Below are 17,561 nucleotides of genomic sequence, written 5' to 3'. Positions count from 1 at the left end.
GATGGCTGCCTGCAGGAATGGATAATTTTATACTCTGCAAAATTGTCCATTTCACAAACAAAAACACCATTGTTTAAAAGACACTCGCCTGAACAGGGACTTGAACCCTGGACCCTCAGATTAAAAGTCTGAAGCCCTACCGACTGAGCTATCCAGGCTCTGAGCACTGAATTTGCCATATTAGAAACTGCTCAAAATATATAAAACATGACAATTTGCTGTGCAATTACAAAAAATGTGGAAAAATATATGTGTTACTGCAATCATGAACTTAAAGACTTGGCTTGTAGGGTATCTTGATGAAATATATTTTAGTTTCCTCTGTGTTTAAGATGTAAATCCTTAGATTCGTTAAGTATCACCTTACTTCAATAATCACATTCAATTATTTTTGTCAAAGAGGTTTGATTTATTACTTGTCTAATTTAATCACTGTGTGCCTATCAAAGATGGATGGATTTGAGTTCCTGATGAAATAAAGTCTTTAGAACTGACATGTAGCGATACTACTTTGTGATGATTATATTACTAGATGCCAATAATGTGTGCCTATTGACGAGTGATAAAGTCCATTCTTAATATTCTACAGAATCTTTCCAATCTATTCACCTTCCCATTGAATAATGAACATAATCAGCATCAACAATTAAAAGATGGCTGCCTGCAGGAATGGATAATTTTAAACCCTGCAATATTGTCCATTTCACAAACAAAAACACCATTGTTTAAAAGACACCCGCCTGAACAGGGATTTGAACCCTGGACCCTCAGATTAAAAGTCTGATGCTCTACCGACTGAGCTATCCAGGCTTTGAGCACTGAAGTTGCCATATTGGAAACTGCTCGAAATATATAAAACATGACAATTTGCTGTGCAATTACAAAAAATGTGGAAAAATATATGTGTTACTGCAACCATGAACTGAAAGACTTGGCTTGTAGGGTATCTTGATGAAATATATTTTAGTTTCCTCTGTGTTTAAGATGTAAATTCTTAGATTCGTTAAGTATCACCTTACTTCAATAATCACATTCAATTATTTTTGTCAAAGAGGTTTGATTTATTATTTGTCTAATTTAATCACTGTGTGCCTATCAAAGAAGGATGGATTTGAGTTCCTGATGAAATAAAGTCTTTAGAACTGACATGTAGCGATACTACTTTGTGATGATTATATTACTAGATGCCAATAATGTGTGCCTATTGAAGAGTGATAAAGTCCATTCTTAATATTCTACAGAATCTTTCCAATCTATTAACCTTCCCATTGAATAATGAACATAATCAGCATCAACAATTAAAAGATAGCTGCCTGCAGGAATGGATAATTTTAAACTTTGCAAAATTGTCCATTTCACAAACAAAAACACCATTGTTTAAAAGACACTCGCCTGAACAGGGACTTGAACCCTGGACCCTCAGATTAAAAGTCTGATGCTCTACCGACTGAGCTATCCATCCTCTGAACACTGAAGTTGCCATATTGGAAACTGCTCGAAATATATAAAACATGACAATTTGATGTGCAATTACAAAAAATGTGGAAAAATATATGTGTTACTGCAATCATGAACTTAAAGACTTGGCTTGTAGGGTATCTTGATGAAATATATTTTAGTTTCCTCTGTGTTTAAGATGTAAATTCTTAGATTCGTTAAGTATCACCTTACTTCAATAATCACATTCAATTATTTTTGTCAAAGAGGTTTGATTTATTATTTGTCTAATTTAATCACTGTGTGCCTATCAAAGAAGGTTGGATTTGAGTTCCTGATGAAATAAAGTCTTTAGAACTGACATGTAGCGATACTACTTTGTGATGATTATATTACTAGATGCCAATAATGTGTGCCTATTGAAGAGTGATAAAGTCCATTCTTAATATTCTACAGAATCTTTCCAATCTATTCACCTTCCCATTGAATAATGAACATAATCAGCATCAACAATTAAAAGATGGCTGCCTGCAGGAATGGATAATTTTAAACTTTGCAAAATTGTCCATTTCACAAACAAAAACAACATTGTTTAATAGACACTCGCCTGAACAGGGACTTGAACCCTGGACCCTCAGATTAAAAGTCTGATGCTCTACCGACTAAGCTATCCAGGCTCTGAGCACTGAAATTGCCATATTGGAAACTGCTCGAAATATATAAAACATGACAATTTGCTGTGCAATTACAAAAAATGTGTAAAAATATATGTGTTACTGCAATCATGAACTGAAAAACTTGGCTTGTAGGGTCTCTTGATGAAATATATTTTAGTTTCCTCTGTGTTTAAGTTGTAAATCCTTAGATGCTTTAAGTATCACCTCACTTCAATAATCACATTCAATTATTTTTGTCAAAGAGGTTTGATTTATTACTTGTCTAATTTAATCACTGTGTGCCTATCAAAGAAGGATGGATTTGAGTTCCTGATGAAACAAAGTCTTTAGAACTGACATGTAGTGATACTACTTTGTGATGACTATATTACTAGATGCCAATAATGTGTGCCTATTGAAGAGTGATAAAGTCCATTCTTAATATTCTAAAGAATCTCTCCAATCTATACACCTTCCCATTGAATAATGAACATAATCAGCATCAACAATTAAAAGATGGCTGCCTGCAGGAATGGATGATTTTAAACTCTGCAAAATTGTCCATTTCACAAACAAAAACACCATTGTTTAAAAGACACTCGCCTGAACAGGGACTTGAACCCTGGACCCTCAGATTAAAAGTCTGATGCTCTACCAACTGAGCTATCCAAGCTCTAAGCACTGAAATTGCCATATTGGAAACTGCTCGAAATATATAAAACATGACAATTTGCTGTTCAATTACAAGAAATGTGGAAAAATATATGTGTTACTGCTATCATGAACTAAAAGACTTGGCTTGTAGGGTCTCTTGATGAAATATATTTTAGTTTCCTCTGTGTTTAAGATGTAAATCCTTAGATTCGTTAAGTATCACCTTACTTCAATAATCACATTCAATTATTTTTGTCAAAGAGGTTTGATTTATTACTTGTCTAATTTAATCACTGTGTGCCTATCAAAGAAGGATGGATTTGAGTTCCTGATGAAATAAAGTCTTTAGAACTAACATGTAGCGATACTACTTTGTGATGATTATATTACTAGATGCCAATAATGTGTGCCTATTGAAGAGTGATAAAGTCCATTCTTAATATTCTACAGAATCTTTCCAATCTATTCACCTTCCCATTGAATAATGAACATAATCAGCATCAACAATTAAAAGATGGCTGCCTGCAGGAATGGATAATTTTATACTCTGCAAAATTGTCCATTTCACAAACAAAAACACCATTGTTTAAAAGACACTCGCCTGAACAGGGACTTGAACCCTGGACCCTCAGATTAAAAGTCTGAAGCCCTACCGACTGAGCTATCCAGGCTCTGAGCACTGAATTTGCCATATTAGAAACTGCTCAAAATATATAAAACATGACAATTTGCTGTGCAATTACAAAAAATGTGGAAAAATATATGTGTTACTGCAATCATGAACTGAAAGACTTGGCTTGTAGGGTATCTTGATGAAATATATTTTAGTTTCCTCTGTGTTTAAGATGTAAATTCTTAGATTCGTTAAGTATCACCTTACTTCAATAATCACATTCAATTATTTTTGTCAAAGAGGTTTGATTTATTATTTGTCTAATTTAATCACTGTGTGCCTATCAAAGAAGGATGGATTTGAGTTCCTGATGAAATAAAGTCTTTAGAACTGACATGTAGCGATACTACTTTGTGATGATTATATTACTAGATGCCAATAATGTGTGCCTATTGAAGAGTGATAAAGTCCATTCTTAATATTCTACAGAATCTTTCCAATCTATTCACCTTCCTATTGAATAATGAACATAATCAGCATCAACAATTAAAAGATGGCTGCCTGCAGGAATGGATAATTTTAAACTTTGCAAAATTGTCCATTTCACAAACAAAAACAACATTGTTTAATAGACACTCGCCTGAACAGGGATTTGAACCCTGGACCCTCAGATTAAAAGTCTGATGCTCTACCAACTGAGCTATCCAGGCTCTAAGCACTGAAATTGCCATATTGGAAACTGCTCGAAATATATAAAACATGACAATTTGCTGTTAAATTACAAAAAATGTGGAAAAATATATGTGTTACTGCTATCATGAACTAAAAGACTTGGCTTGTAGGGTCTCTTGATGAAATATATTTTAGTTTCCTCTGTGTTTAAGATGTAAATCCTTAGATTCGTTAAGTATCACCTTACTTCAATAATCACATTCAATTATTTTTGTCAAAGAGGTTTGATTTATTACTTGTCTAATTTAATCACTGTGTGCCTATCAAAGAAGGATGGATTTGAGTTCCTGATGAAATAAAGTCTTTAGAACTAACATGTAGCGATACTACTTTGTGATGATTATATTACTAGATGCCAATAATGTGTGCCTATTGAAGAGTGATAAAGTCCATTCTTAATATTCTACAGAATCTTTCCAATCTATTAACCTTCCCATTGAATAATGAACATAATCAGCATCAACAATTAAAAGATGGCTGCCTGCAGGAATGGATAATTTTAAACTCTGCAAAATTGTCCATTACACAAACAAAAACACCATTGTTTAAAAGACACTCGCCTGAACAGGGACTTGAACCCTGGACCCTCAGATTAAAAGTCTGATGCTCTACCGACTGAGCTATCCATTCTCTGAACACTGAAGTTACCATATTGGAAACTGCTCGAAATATATAAAACATGACAATTTGATGTGCAATTACAAAAAATGTGGAAAAATATATGTGTTACTGCAATCATGAACTTAAAGACTTGGCTTGTAGGGTATCTTGATGAAATATATTTTAGTTTCCTCTGTGTTTAAGATGTAAATTCTTAGATTCGTTAAGTATCACCTTACTTCAATAATCACATTCAATTATTTTTGTCAAAGAGGTTTGATTTATTACTTGTCTAATTTAATCACTGTGTGCCTATCAAAGATGGATGGATTTGAGTTCCTGATGAAATAAAGTCTTTAGAACTGACATGTAGCGATACTACTTTGTGATGATTATATTACTAGATGCCAATAATGTGTGCCTATTGAAGAGTGATAAAGTCCATTCTTAATATTCTACAGAATCTTTCCAATCTATTCACCTTCCCATTGAATAATGAACATAATCAGCATCAACAATTAAAAGATGGCTGCCTGCAGGAATGGATAATTTTAAACCCTGCAATATTGTCCATTTCACAAACAAAAACACCATTGTTTAAAAGACACCCGCCTGAAAAGGGACTTGAACCCTGGACCCTCAGATTAAAAGTCTGATGCTCTACCGACTGAGCTATCCAGGCTCTGAGCACTGAAGTTGCCATATTGGAAACTGCTCGAAATATATAAAACATGACAATTTGATGTGCAATTACAAAAAATGTGGAAAAATATATGTGTTACTGCAATCATGAACTGAAAGACTTGGCTTGTAGGGTATCTTGATGAAATATATTTTAGTTTCCTCTGTGTTTAAGATGTAAATTCTTAGATTCGTTAAGTATCACCTTACTTCAATAATCACATTCAATTATTTTTGTCAAAGAGGTTTGATTTATTATTTGTCTAATTTAATCACTGTGTGCCTATCAAAGAAGGATGGATTTGAGTTCCTGATGAAATAAAGTCTTTAGAACTGACATGTAGCGATACTACTTTGTGATGATTATATTACTAGATGCCAATAATGTGTGCCTATTGAAGAGTGATAAAGTCCATTCTTAATATTCTACAGAATCTTTCCAATCTATTCACCTTCCCATTGAATAATGAACATAATCAGCATCAACAATTAAAAGATAGCTACCTGTAGGAATGGATAATTTTATAATCTGCAAAATTGTCCATTTCACAAACAAAAACACCATTGTTTAAAAGACACTCGCCTGAACAGGAACTTGAACCCTGGACCCTCAGATTAAAAGTCTGATGCTCTACCGACTGAGCTATCCAGGCTCTGAGCACTGAAGTTGCCATATTGGAAACTGCTCGAAATATATAAAACATGACAATTTGCTGTGCAATTACAAAAAATGTGGAAAAATATATGTGTTACTGCAATCATGAACTGAAAGACTTGGCTTGTAGGGTATCTTGATGAAATATATTTTAGTTTCCTCTGTGTTTAAGATGTAAATTCTTAGATTCGTTAAGTATCACCTTACTTCAATAATCACATTCAATTATTTTTGTCAAAGAGGTTTGATTTATTATTTGTCTAATTTAATCACTGTGTGCCTATCAAAGAAGGATGGATTTGAGTTCCTGATGAAATAAAGTCTTTAGAACTGACATGTAGCGATACTACTTTGTGATGATTATATTACTAGATGCCAATAATGTGTGCCTATTGAAGAGTGATAAAGTCCATTCTTAATATTCTACAGAATCTTTCCAATCTATTCACCTTCCCATTGAATAATGAACATAATCAGCATCAACAATTAAAAGATGGTTGCCTGCAGGAATGGATAATTTTAAACTTTGCAAAATTGTCCATTTCACAAACAAAAACAACATTGTTTAATAGACACTCGCCTGAACAGGGACTTGAACCCTGGACCCTCAGATTAAAAGTCTGATGCTCTACCAACTGAGCTATCCAGGCTCTAAGCACTGAAATTGCCATATTGGAAACTGCTCGAAATATATAAAACATGACAATTTGCTGTTAAATTACAAAAAATGTGGAAAAATATATGTGTTACTGCTATCATGAACTAAAAGACTTGGCTTGTAGGGTCTCTTGATGAAATATATTTTAGTTTCCTCTGTGTTTAAGATGTAAATCCTTAGATTCGTTAAGTATCACCTTACTTCAATAATCACATTCAATTATTTTTGTCAAAGAGGTTTGATTTATTACTTGTCTAATTTAATCACTGTGTGCCTATCAAAGAAGGATGGATTTGAGTTCCTGATGAAATAAAGTCTTTAGAACTAACATGTAGCGATACTACTTTGTGATGATTATATTACTAGATGCCAATAATGTGTGCCTATTGAAGAGTGATAAAGTCCATTCTTAATATTCTACAGAATCTTTCCAATCTATTAACCTTCCCATTGAATAATGAACATAATCAGCATCAACAATTAAAAGATAGCTGCCTGCAGGAATGGATAATTTTAAACTCTGCAAAATTGTCCATTTCACAAACAAAAACACCATTGTTTAAAAGACACTCGCCTGAACAGGGACTTGAACCCTGGACCCTCAGATTAAAAGTCTGATGCTCTACCGACTGAGCTGTCCATTCTCTGAACACTGAAGTTGCCATATTGGAAACTGCTCGAAATATATAAAACATGACAATTTGATGTGCAATTACAAAAAATGTGGAAAAATATATGTGTTACTGCAATCATGAACTTAAAGACTTGGCTTGTAGGGTATCTTGATGAAATATATTTTAGTTTCCTCTGTGTTTAAGATGTAAATTCTTAGATTCGTTAAGTATCACCTTACTTCAATAATCACATTCAATTATTTTTGTCAAAGAGGTTTGATTTATTATTTGTCTAATTTAATCACTGTGTGCCTATCAAAGAAGGATGGATTTGAGTTCCTGATTAAATAAAGTCTTTAGAACTGACATGTAGCGATACTACTTTGTGATGATTATATTACTAGATGCCAATAATGTGTGCCTATTGAAGAGTGATAAAGTCCATTCTTAATATTCTACAGAATCTTTCCAATCTATTAACCTTCCCATTGAATAATGAACATAATCAGCATCAACAATTAAAAGATAGCTGCCTGCAGGAATGGATAATTTTAAACTCTGCAAAATTATCCATTTCACAAACAAAAACATTATTGTTTAAAAGACACTCGCATGAACAGGAACTTGAACCCTGGACCCTCAGATTAAAAGTCTGATGCTCTACCGACTGAGCTATCCAGGCTCTGAGCACTGAAGTTGCCATATTGGAAACTGCTCGAAATATATAAAACATGACAATTTGCTGTGCAATTACAAAAAATGTGGAAAAATATATGTGTTACTGCAATCAGGAACTGAAAGACTTGGCTTGTAGGGTATCTTGATGAAATATATTTTAGTTTCCTCTGTGTTTAAGATGTAAATTCTTAGATTCGTTAAGTATCACCTTACTTCAATAATCACATTCAATTATTTTTGTCAAAGAGGTTTGATTTATTATTTGTCTAATTTAATCACTGTGTGCCTATCAAAGAAGGATGGATTTGAGTTCCTGATGAAATAAAGTCTTTAGAACTGACATGTAGCGATACTACTTTGTGATGATTATATTACTAGATGCCAATAATGTGTGCCTATTGAAGAGTGATAAAGTCCATTCTTAATATTCTACAGAATCTTTCCAATCTATTCACCTTCCCATTGAATAATGAACATAATCAGCATCAACAATTAAAAGATGGCTGCCTGCAGGAATGGATAATTTTAAACTTTGCAAAATTGTCCATTTCACAAACAAAAACAACATTGTTTAATAGACACTCGCCTGAACAGGGACTTGAACCCTGGACCCTCAGATTAAAAGTCTGATGCTCTACCAACTGAGCTATCCAGGCTCTAAGCACTGAAATTGCCATATTGGAAACTGCTCGAAATATATAAAACATGACAATTTGCTGTGCAATTACAAAAAATGTGTAAAAATATATGTGTTACTGCAATCATGAACTGAAAAACTTGGCTTGTAGGGTCTCTTGATTAAATATATTTTAGTTTCCTCTGTGTTTAAGTTGTAAATCCTTAGATGCTTTAAGTATCACCTCACTTCAATAATCACATTCAATTATTTTCGTCAAAGAGGTTTGATTTATTACTTGTCTAATTTAATCACTGTGTGCCTATCAAAGAAGGATGGATTTGAGTTCCTGATGAAACAAAGTCTTTAGAACTGACATGTAGTGATACTACTTTGTGATGACTATATTACTAGATGCCAATAATGTGTGCCTATTGAAGAGTGATAAAGTCCATTCTTAATATTCTAAAGAATCTCTCCAATCTATACACCTTCCCATTGAATAATGAACATAATCAGCATCAACAATTAAAAGATGGCTGCCTGCAGGAATGGATGATTTTAAACTCTGCAAAATTGTCCATTTCACAAACAAAAACACCATTGTTTAAAAGACACTCGCCTGAACAGGGACTTGAACCCTGGACCCTCAGATTAAAAGTCTGATGCTCTACCAACTGAGCTATCCAAGCTCTAAGGGCTGAAATTGCCATATTGGAAACTGCTCGAAATATATAAAACATGACAATTTGCTGTTCAATTACAAAAAATGTGGAAAAATATATGTGTTACTGCTATCATGAACTAAAAGACTTGGCTTGTAGGGTCTCTTGATGAAATATATTTTAGTTTCCTCTGTGTTTAAGATGTAAATCCTTAGATTCGTTAAGTATCACCTTACTTCAATAATCACATTCAATTATTTTTGTCAAAGAGGTTTGATTTATTACTTGTCTAATTTAATCACTGTGTGCCTATCAAAGAAGGATGGATTTGAGTTCCTGATGAAATAAAGTCTTTAGAACTAACATGTAGCGATACTACTTTGTTATGATTATATTACTAGATGCCAATAATGTGTGCCTATTGAAGAGTGATAAAGTCCATTCTTAATATTCTACAGAATCTTTCCAATTTATTAACCTTCCCATTGAATAATGAACATAATCAGCATCAACAATTAAAAGATAGCTGCCTGCAGGAATGGATAATTTTAAACTCTGCAAAATTGTCCATTTCACAAACAGAAACACCATTGTTTAAAAGACACTCGCCTGAACAGGGACTTGAACCCTGGACCCTCAGATTAAAAGTCTGATGCTCTACCGACTGAGCTATCCATTCTCTGAACACTGAAGTTGCCATATTGGAAACTGCTCGAAATATATAAAACATGACAATTTGATGTGCAATTACAAAAAATGTGGAAAAATATATGTGTTACTGCAATCATGAACTGAAAGACTTGGCTTGTAGGGTCTCTTGATGAAATATATTTTAGTTTCCTCTGTGATTAAGTTGTAAATCCTTAGATGCTTTAAGTATCACCTCACTTCAATAATCACATTCAATTATTTTTGTCAAAGAGGTTTGATTTATTACTTGTCTAATTTAATCACTGTGTGCCTATCAAAGAAGGATGGATTTGAGTTCCTGATGAAACAAAGTCTTTAGAACTGACATGTAGTGATACTACTTTGTGATGACTATATTACTAGATGCCAATAATGTGTGCCTATTGAAGAGTGATAAAGTCCATTCTTAATATTCTAAAGAATCTCTCCAATCTATACACCTTCCCATTGAATAATGAACATAATCAGCATCAACAATTAAAAGATGGCTGCCTGCAGGAATGGATGATTTTAAACTCTGCAAAATTGTCAATTTCACAAACAAAAACACCATTGTTTAAAAGACACTCTCATGAATAGGGACTTGAACCCTGGACCCTCAGATTAAAAGGCTGATGCTCTACCGACTGAGCTATCCATTCTCTGAACGCTGATGTTGTCATATTGGAAACTGCTCGAAATATATAAAACATGACAATTTGATGTGCAATTACAAAAAATGTTGAAAAATATATGTGTTACTGCAATCATGAACTGAAAACCTTGGCTTGTAGGGTATCTTGATGAAATATATTTTAGTTTCCTCTGTGTTTAAGATGTAAATTCTTAGATTCGTTAAGTATCACCTTACTTCAATAATCACATTCAATTATTTTTGTCAAAGAGGTTTGATTTATTATTTGTCTAATTTAATCACTGTGTGCCTATCAAAGAAGGATGGATTTGAGTTCCTGATGAAATAAAGTCTTTATAACTGACATGTAGCGATACTACTTTGTGATGATTATATTACTAGATGCCAATAATGTGTGCCAATTGAAGAGTGATAAAGTCCATTCTTAATATTCTACAGAATATTTCCAATCTATTCACCTTCCCATGGAATAATGAACATAATCAGCATCAACAATTAAAAGATAGCTACCTGTAGGAATGGATAATTTTATAATCTGCAAAATTGTCCATTTCACAAACAAAAACACCATTGTTTTAAAGACACTCGCCTGAACAGGAACTTGAACCCTGGACCCTCAGATTAAAAGTCTGATGCTCTACCGACTGAGCTATCCAGGCTCTGAGCACTGAAGTTGCCATATTGGAAACTGCTCGAAATATATAAAACATGACAATTTGCTGTGCAATTACAAAAAATGTGGAAAAATATATGTGTTACTGCAATCATGAACTGAAAGACTTGGCTTGTAGGGTATCTTGATGAAATATATTTTAGTTTCCTCTGTGTTTAAGATGTAAATTCTTAGATTCGTTAAGTATCACCTTACTTCAATAATCACATTCAATTATTTTTGTCAAAGAGGTTTGATTTATTATTTGTCTAATTTAATCACTGTGTGCCTATCAAAGAAGGATGGATTTGAGTTCCTGATGAAATAAAGTCTTTAGAACTGACATGTAGCGATACTACTTTGTGATGATTATATTACTAGATGCCAATAATGTGTGCCTATTGAAGAGTGATAAAGTCCATTCTTAATATTCTACAGAATCTTTCCAATCTATTCACCTTCCCATTGAATAATGAACATAATCAGCATCAACAATTAAAAGATGGCTGCCTGCAGGAATGGATAATTTTATACTCTGCAAAATTGTCCATTTCACAAACAAAAACACCATTGTTTAAAAGACACTCGCCTGAACAGGGACTTGAACCCTGGACCCTCAGATTAAAAGTCTGAAGCTCTACCGACTGAGCTATCCAGGCTCTGAGCACTGAATTTGCCATATTAGAAACTGCTCGAAATATATAAAACATGACAATTTGCTGTGCAATTACAAAAAATGTGGAAAAATATATGTGTTACTGCAATCATGAACTTAAAGACCTGGCTTGTAGGGTATCTTGATGAAATATATTTTAGTTTCCTCTGTGTTTAAGATGTAAATCCTTAGATACGTTAAGTATCACCTTACTTCAATAATCACATTCAATTATTTTTGTCAAAGAGGTTTGATTTATTACTTGTCTAATTTAATCACTGTGTGCCTATCAAAGAAGGATGGATTTGAGTTCCTGATGAAATAAAGTCTTTAGAACTAACATGTAGCAATACTACTTTGTGATGATTATATTACTAGATGCCAATAATGTGTGCCTATTGAAGAGTGATAAAGTCCATTCTTAATATTCTACAGAATCTTTCCAATCTATTAACCTTCCCATTGAATAATGAACATAATCAGCATCAACAATTAAAAGATGGCTGCCTGCAGGAATGGATAATTTTAAACTCTGCAAAATTGTCCATTTCACAAACAAAAACACAATTGTTTAAAAGACACTCGCCTGAACAGGGACTTGAACCCTGGACCCTCAGATTAAAAGTCTGAAGCTCTACCGACTGAGCTATCCAGGATCTGAGCACTGAATTTGCCATATTAGAAACTGCTCGAAATATATAAAACATGACAATTTGCTGTGCAATTACAAAAAATGTGGAAAAATATATGTGTTACTGCAATCATGAACTTAAAGACTTGGCTTGTAGGGTATCTTGATGAAATATATTTTAGTTTCCTCTGTGTTTAAGATGTAAATCCTTAGATTCGTTAAGTATCACCTTACTTCAATAATCACATTCAATTATTTTTGTCAAAGAGGTTTGATTTATTACTTGTCTAATTTAATCACTGTGTGCCTATCAAAGAAGGATGGATTTGAGTTCCTGATGAAATAAAGTCTTTAGAACTGACGTGTAGCGATACTACTTTGTGATGATTATATTACTAGATGCCAATAATGTGTGCCTATTGAAGAGTGATAAAGTCCATTCTTAATATTCTACAGAATCTTTCCAATCTATTCACCTTCCCATTGAATAATGAACATAATCAGCATCAACAATTAAAAGATGGCTGCCTGCAGGAATGGATAATTTTAAACTCTGCAATATTGTCCATTTCACAAACAAAAACACCATTGTTTAAAAGACACCCACCTGAACAGGGACTTGAACCCTGGACCCTCAGATTAAATGTCTGATGCTCTACCGACTGAGCTATCAAGGCTCTGAGTGCTGAAGTTGCCATATTGGAAACTGCTCGAAATATATAAAACATGACAATTTGCTGTGCAATTACAAAAAATGTGGAAAAATATATGTGTTACTGCAATCATGAACTGAAAGACTTGGCTTGTAGGGTCTCTTGATGAAATATATTTTAGTTTCCTCTGTGTTTAAGTTGTAAATCCTTAGATGCTTTAAGTATCACCTCACTTCAATAATCACATTCAATTATTTTTGTCAAAGAGGTTTGATTTATTACTTGTCTAATTTAATCACTGTGTGCCTATCAAAGAAGGATGGATTTGAGTTCCTGATGAAACAAAGTCTTTAGAACTGACATGTAGTGATACTACTTTGTGATGACTATATTACTAGATGCCAATAATGTGTGCCTATTGAAGAGTGATAAAGTCCATTCTTAATATTCTAAAGAATCTCTCCAATCTATACACCTTCCCATTGAATAATGAACATAATCAGCATCAACAATTAAAAGATGGCTGCCTGCAGGAATGGATAATTTTAAACTCTGCAAAATTGTCCATTTCACAAACAAAAAGACCATTGTTTAAAAGACACTCACCTGAACAGGGACTTGAACCCTGGACCCTCAGATTAAAAGTCTGATGCTCTACCGACTGAGCTATCCAGGCTCTGAGTGCTGAAGTTGCCATATTGGAAACTGCTCGAAATATATAAAACATGACAATTTGCTGTGCAATTACAAAAAATGTGGAAAAATATATGTGTTACTGCAATCATGAACTAAAAGACTTGGCTTGTAGGGTCTCTTGATGAAATATATTTTAGTTTCCTCTGTGTTTAAGTTGTAAATCCTTAGATGCTTTAAGTATCACCTCACTTCAATAATCACATTCAATTATTTTTGTCAAAGAGGTTTGATTTATTACTTGTCTAATTTAATCACTGTGTGCCTATCAAAGAAGGATGGATTTGAGTTCCTGATGAAACAAAGTCTTTAGAACTGACATGTAGTGATACTACTTTGTGATGACTATATTACTAGATGCCAATAATGTGTGCCTATTGAAGAGTGATAAAGTCCATTCTTAATATTCTAAAGAATCTCTCCAATCTATACACCTTCCCATTGAATAATGAACATAATCAGCATCAACAATTAAAAGATGGCTGCCTGCAGGAATGGATGATTTTAAACTCTGCAAAATTGTCCATTTCACAAACAAAAACACCATTGTTTAAAAGACACTCTCCTGAATAAGGACTTGAACCCTGGACCCTCAGATTAAAAGGCTGATGCTCTACCGACTGAGCTATCCATTCTCTGAACACTGATGTTGCCATATTGGAAACTGCTCGAAATATATAAAACATGACAATTTGCTGTGCAATTACAAAAAATGTGGAAAAATATATGTGTTACTGCAATCATGAACTGAAAGACTTGGCTTGTAGGGTATCTTGATGAAATATATTTTAGTTTCCTCTGTGTTTAAGATGTAAATTCTTAGATTCGTTAAGTATCACCTTACTTCAATAATCACATTCAATTATTTTTGTCAAAGAGGTTTGATTTATTATTTGTCTAATTTAATCACTGTGTGCCTATCAAAGAAGGATGGATTTGAGTTCCTGATGAAACAAAGTCTTTAGAACTGACATGTAGCGATACTACTTTGTGATGATTATATTACTAGATGCCAATAATGTGTGCCTATTGAAGAGTGATAAAGTCCATTCTTAATATTCTACAGAATATTTCCAATCTATTCACCTTCCCATTGAATAATGAACATAATCAGCATCAACAATTAAAAGATAGCTACCTGTAGGAATGGATAATTTTATAATCTGCAAAATTGTCCATTTCACAAACAAAAACACCATTGTTTAAAAGACACTCGCCTGAACAGGAACTTGAACCCTGGACCCTCAGATTAAAAGTCTGATGCTCTACCGACTGAGCTATCCAGGCTCTGAGCACTGAAGTTGCCATATTGGAATCTGCTCGAAATATATAAAACATGACAATTTGCTGTGCAATTACAAAAAATGTGGAAAAATATATGTGTTACTGCAATCATGAACTGAAAGACTTGGCTTGTAGGGTATCTTGATGAAATATATTTTAGTTTCCTCTGTGTTTAAGATGTAAATTCTTAGATTCGTTAAGTATCACCTTACTTCAATAATCACATTCAATTATTTTTGTCAAAGAGGTTTGATTTATTATTTGTCTAATTTAATCACTGTGTGCCTATCAAAGAAGGATGGATTTGAGTTCCTGATGAAATAAAGTCTTTAGAACTGACATGTAGCGATACTACTTTGTGATGATTATATTACTAGATGCCAATAATGTGTGCCTATTGAAGAGTGATAAAGTCCATTCTTAATATTCTACAGAATCTTTCCAATCTATTCACCTTCCCATTGAATAATGAACATAATCAGCATCAACAATTAAAAGATGGCTGCCTGCAGGAATCGATAATTTTAAACTTTGCAAAATTGTCCATTTCACAAACAAAAACAACATTGTTTAATAGACACTTGCCTGAACAGGGACTTGAACCCTGGACCCTCAGATTAAAAGTCTGATGCTCTACCAACTGAGCTATCCAGGCTCTAAGCACAGAAATTGCCATATTGGAAACTGCTCGAAATATATAAAACATGACAATTTGCTGTTAAATTACAAAAAATGTGGAAAAATATATGTGTTACTGCTATCATGAACTAAAAGACTTGGCTTGTAGGGTCTCTTGATGAAATATATTTTAGTTTCCTCTGTGTTTAAGATGTAAATCCTTAGATTCGTTAAGTATCACCTTACTTCAATAATCACATTCAATTATTTTTGTCAAAGAGGTTTGATTTATTACTTGTCTAATTTAATCACTGTGTGCCTATCAAAGAAGGATGGATTTGAGTTCCTGATGAAATAAAGTCTTTAGAACTAACATGTAGCGATACTACTTTGTGATGATTATATTACTAGATGCCAATAATGTGTGCCCATTGAAGAGTGATAAAGTCCATTCTTAATATTCTACAGAATCTTTCCAATCTATTAACCTTCCCATTGAATAATGAACATAATCAGCATCAACAATTAAAAGATAGCTGCCTGCAGGAATGGATAATTTTAAACTCTGCAAAATTGTCCATTTCACAAACAAAAACACCATTGTTTAAAAGACACTCGCCTGAACAGGGACTTGAACCCTGGACCCTCAGATTAAAAGTCTGATGCTCTACCGACTGAGCTATCCATTCTCTGAACACTGAAGTTACCATATTGGAAACTGCTCGAAATATATAAAACATGACAATTTGATGTGCAATTACAAAAAATGTGGAAAAATATATGTGTTACTGCAATCATGAACTTAAAGACTTGGCTTGTAGGGTATCTTGATGAAATATATTTTAGTTTCCTCTGTGTTTAAGATGTAAATTCTTAGATTCTTTAAGTATCACCTTACTTCAATAATCACATTCAATTATTTTTGTCAAAGAGGTTTGATTTATTATTTGTCTAATTTAATCACTGTGTGCCTATCAAAGAAGGATGGATTTGAGTTCCTGATGAAATAAAGTCTTTAGAACTGACATGTAGCGATACTACTTTGTGATGATTATATTACTACTGTAGATGCCAATAATGTGTGCCTATTGAAGAGTGATAAAGTCCATTCTTAATATTCTACAGAATCTTTCCAATCTATTCACCTTCCCATTGAATAATGAACATAATCAGCATCAACAATTAAAAGATGGCTGCCTGCAGGAATGGATAATTTTAAACTTTGCAAAATTGTCCATTTCACAAACAAAAACAACATTGTTTAATAGACACTCGCCTGAACAGGGACTTGAACCCTGGACCCTCAGATTAAAAGTCTGATGCTCTACCGACTGAGCTATCCAGGCTCTGAGCACTGAAGTTGCCATATTGGAAACTGCTCGAAATATTTAAAACATGACAATTTGCTGTGCAATTACAAAAAATGTGTAAAAATATATGTGTTACTGCAATCATGACCTGAAAAACTTGGCTTGTAGGGTCTCTTGATTAAATATATTTTAGTTTCCTCTGTGTTTAAGTTGTAAATCCTTAGATGCTTTAAGTATCACCTCACTTCAATAATCACATTCAATTATTTTTGTCAAAGAGGTTTGATTTATTACTTGTCTAATTTAATCACTGTGTGCCTATCAAAGAAGGATGGATTTGAGTTCCTGATGAAACAAAGTCTTTAGAACTGACATGTAGTGATACTACTTTGTGATGACTATATTACTAGATGCCAATAATGTGTGCCTATTGAAGAGTGATAAAGTCCATTCTTAATATTCTAAAGAATCTCTCCAATCTA

The 17,561-nt window shown here is 33.4% G+C and overlaps 19 non-coding genes across 19 annotated transcripts; all 19 read right to left on the bottom strand.

Annotated features, from left to right (window-relative positions):
* Window positions 1–85: 85 nt before the first annotated feature.
* Window positions 86–158, bottom strand: TRNAK-UUU (transfer RNA lysine (anticodon UUU)). Its single transcript has one exon. It is a non-coding gene; the product is annotated as a tRNA-Lys (tRNA).
* Window positions 159–737: 579 nt separating this feature from the next.
* On the bottom strand, window positions 738–810 carry TRNAK-UUU (transfer RNA lysine (anticodon UUU)). Its single transcript has one exon. It is a non-coding gene; the product is annotated as a tRNA-Lys (tRNA).
* A 579-nt stretch (window positions 811–1,389) lies between these two features.
* On the bottom strand, window positions 1,390–1,462 carry TRNAK-UUU (transfer RNA lysine (anticodon UUU)). The gene has a single exon. It is a non-coding gene; the product is annotated as a tRNA-Lys (tRNA).
* Window positions 1,463–2,041: 579 nt separating this feature from the next.
* On the bottom strand, window positions 2,042–2,114 carry TRNAK-UUU (transfer RNA lysine (anticodon UUU)). The gene has a single exon. It is a non-coding gene; the product is annotated as a tRNA-Lys (tRNA).
* Window positions 2,115–2,693: 579 nt separating this feature from the next.
* TRNAK-UUU (transfer RNA lysine (anticodon UUU)) lies at window positions 2,694–2,766 on the bottom strand. The gene has a single exon. It is a non-coding gene; the product is annotated as a tRNA-Lys (tRNA).
* A 579-nt stretch (window positions 2,767–3,345) lies between these two features.
* Window positions 3,346–3,418, bottom strand: TRNAK-UUU (transfer RNA lysine (anticodon UUU)). The gene has a single exon. It is a non-coding gene; the product is annotated as a tRNA-Lys (tRNA).
* A 579-nt stretch (window positions 3,419–3,997) lies between these two features.
* Window positions 3,998–4,070, bottom strand: TRNAK-UUU (transfer RNA lysine (anticodon UUU)). The gene has a single exon. It is a non-coding gene; the product is annotated as a tRNA-Lys (tRNA).
* Window positions 4,071–5,301: 1,231 nt separating this feature from the next.
* TRNAK-UUU (transfer RNA lysine (anticodon UUU)) lies at window positions 5,302–5,374 on the bottom strand. Its single transcript has one exon. It is a non-coding gene; the product is annotated as a tRNA-Lys (tRNA).
* Window positions 5,375–5,953: 579 nt separating this feature from the next.
* TRNAK-UUU (transfer RNA lysine (anticodon UUU)) lies at window positions 5,954–6,026 on the bottom strand. The gene has a single exon. It is a non-coding gene; the product is annotated as a tRNA-Lys (tRNA).
* Window positions 6,027–6,605: 579 nt separating this feature from the next.
* On the bottom strand, window positions 6,606–6,678 carry TRNAK-UUU (transfer RNA lysine (anticodon UUU)). The gene has a single exon. It is a non-coding gene; the product is annotated as a tRNA-Lys (tRNA).
* A 1,883-nt stretch (window positions 6,679–8,561) lies between these two features.
* TRNAK-UUU (transfer RNA lysine (anticodon UUU)) lies at window positions 8,562–8,634 on the bottom strand. The gene has a single exon. It is a non-coding gene; the product is annotated as a tRNA-Lys (tRNA).
* A 579-nt stretch (window positions 8,635–9,213) lies between these two features.
* Window positions 9,214–9,286, bottom strand: TRNAK-UUU (transfer RNA lysine (anticodon UUU)). Its single transcript has one exon. It is a non-coding gene; the product is annotated as a tRNA-Lys (tRNA).
* A 1,883-nt stretch (window positions 9,287–11,169) lies between these two features.
* Window positions 11,170–11,242, bottom strand: TRNAK-UUU (transfer RNA lysine (anticodon UUU)). Its single transcript has one exon. It is a non-coding gene; the product is annotated as a tRNA-Lys (tRNA).
* Window positions 11,243–11,821: 579 nt separating this feature from the next.
* On the bottom strand, window positions 11,822–11,894 carry TRNAK-UUU (transfer RNA lysine (anticodon UUU)). Its single transcript has one exon. It is a non-coding gene; the product is annotated as a tRNA-Lys (tRNA).
* A 579-nt stretch (window positions 11,895–12,473) lies between these two features.
* On the bottom strand, window positions 12,474–12,546 carry TRNAK-UUU (transfer RNA lysine (anticodon UUU)). Its single transcript has one exon. It is a non-coding gene; the product is annotated as a tRNA-Lys (tRNA).
* Window positions 12,547–13,777: 1,231 nt separating this feature from the next.
* On the bottom strand, window positions 13,778–13,850 carry TRNAK-UUU (transfer RNA lysine (anticodon UUU)). The gene has a single exon. It is a non-coding gene; the product is annotated as a tRNA-Lys (tRNA).
* Window positions 13,851–15,081: 1,231 nt separating this feature from the next.
* TRNAK-UUU (transfer RNA lysine (anticodon UUU)) lies at window positions 15,082–15,154 on the bottom strand. Its single transcript has one exon. It is a non-coding gene; the product is annotated as a tRNA-Lys (tRNA).
* A 579-nt stretch (window positions 15,155–15,733) lies between these two features.
* On the bottom strand, window positions 15,734–15,806 carry TRNAK-UUU (transfer RNA lysine (anticodon UUU)). Its single transcript has one exon. It is a non-coding gene; the product is annotated as a tRNA-Lys (tRNA).
* Window positions 15,807–17,042: 1,236 nt separating this feature from the next.
* On the bottom strand, window positions 17,043–17,115 carry TRNAK-UUU (transfer RNA lysine (anticodon UUU)). Its single transcript has one exon. It is a non-coding gene; the product is annotated as a tRNA-Lys (tRNA).
* Window positions 17,116–17,561: the final 446 nt, after the last annotated feature.

The sequence above is a fragment of the Pseudophryne corroboree genome, chromosome 1, assembly GCF_028390025.1.
Source record: "Pseudophryne corroboree isolate aPseCor3 chromosome 1, aPseCor3.hap2, whole genome shotgun sequence".
NCBI classification, from domain to species: Eukaryota; Metazoa; Chordata; class Amphibia; order Anura; family Myobatrachidae; genus Pseudophryne; species Pseudophryne corroboree.
This window is presented reverse-complemented; position numbering and strand designations above follow the sequence as displayed.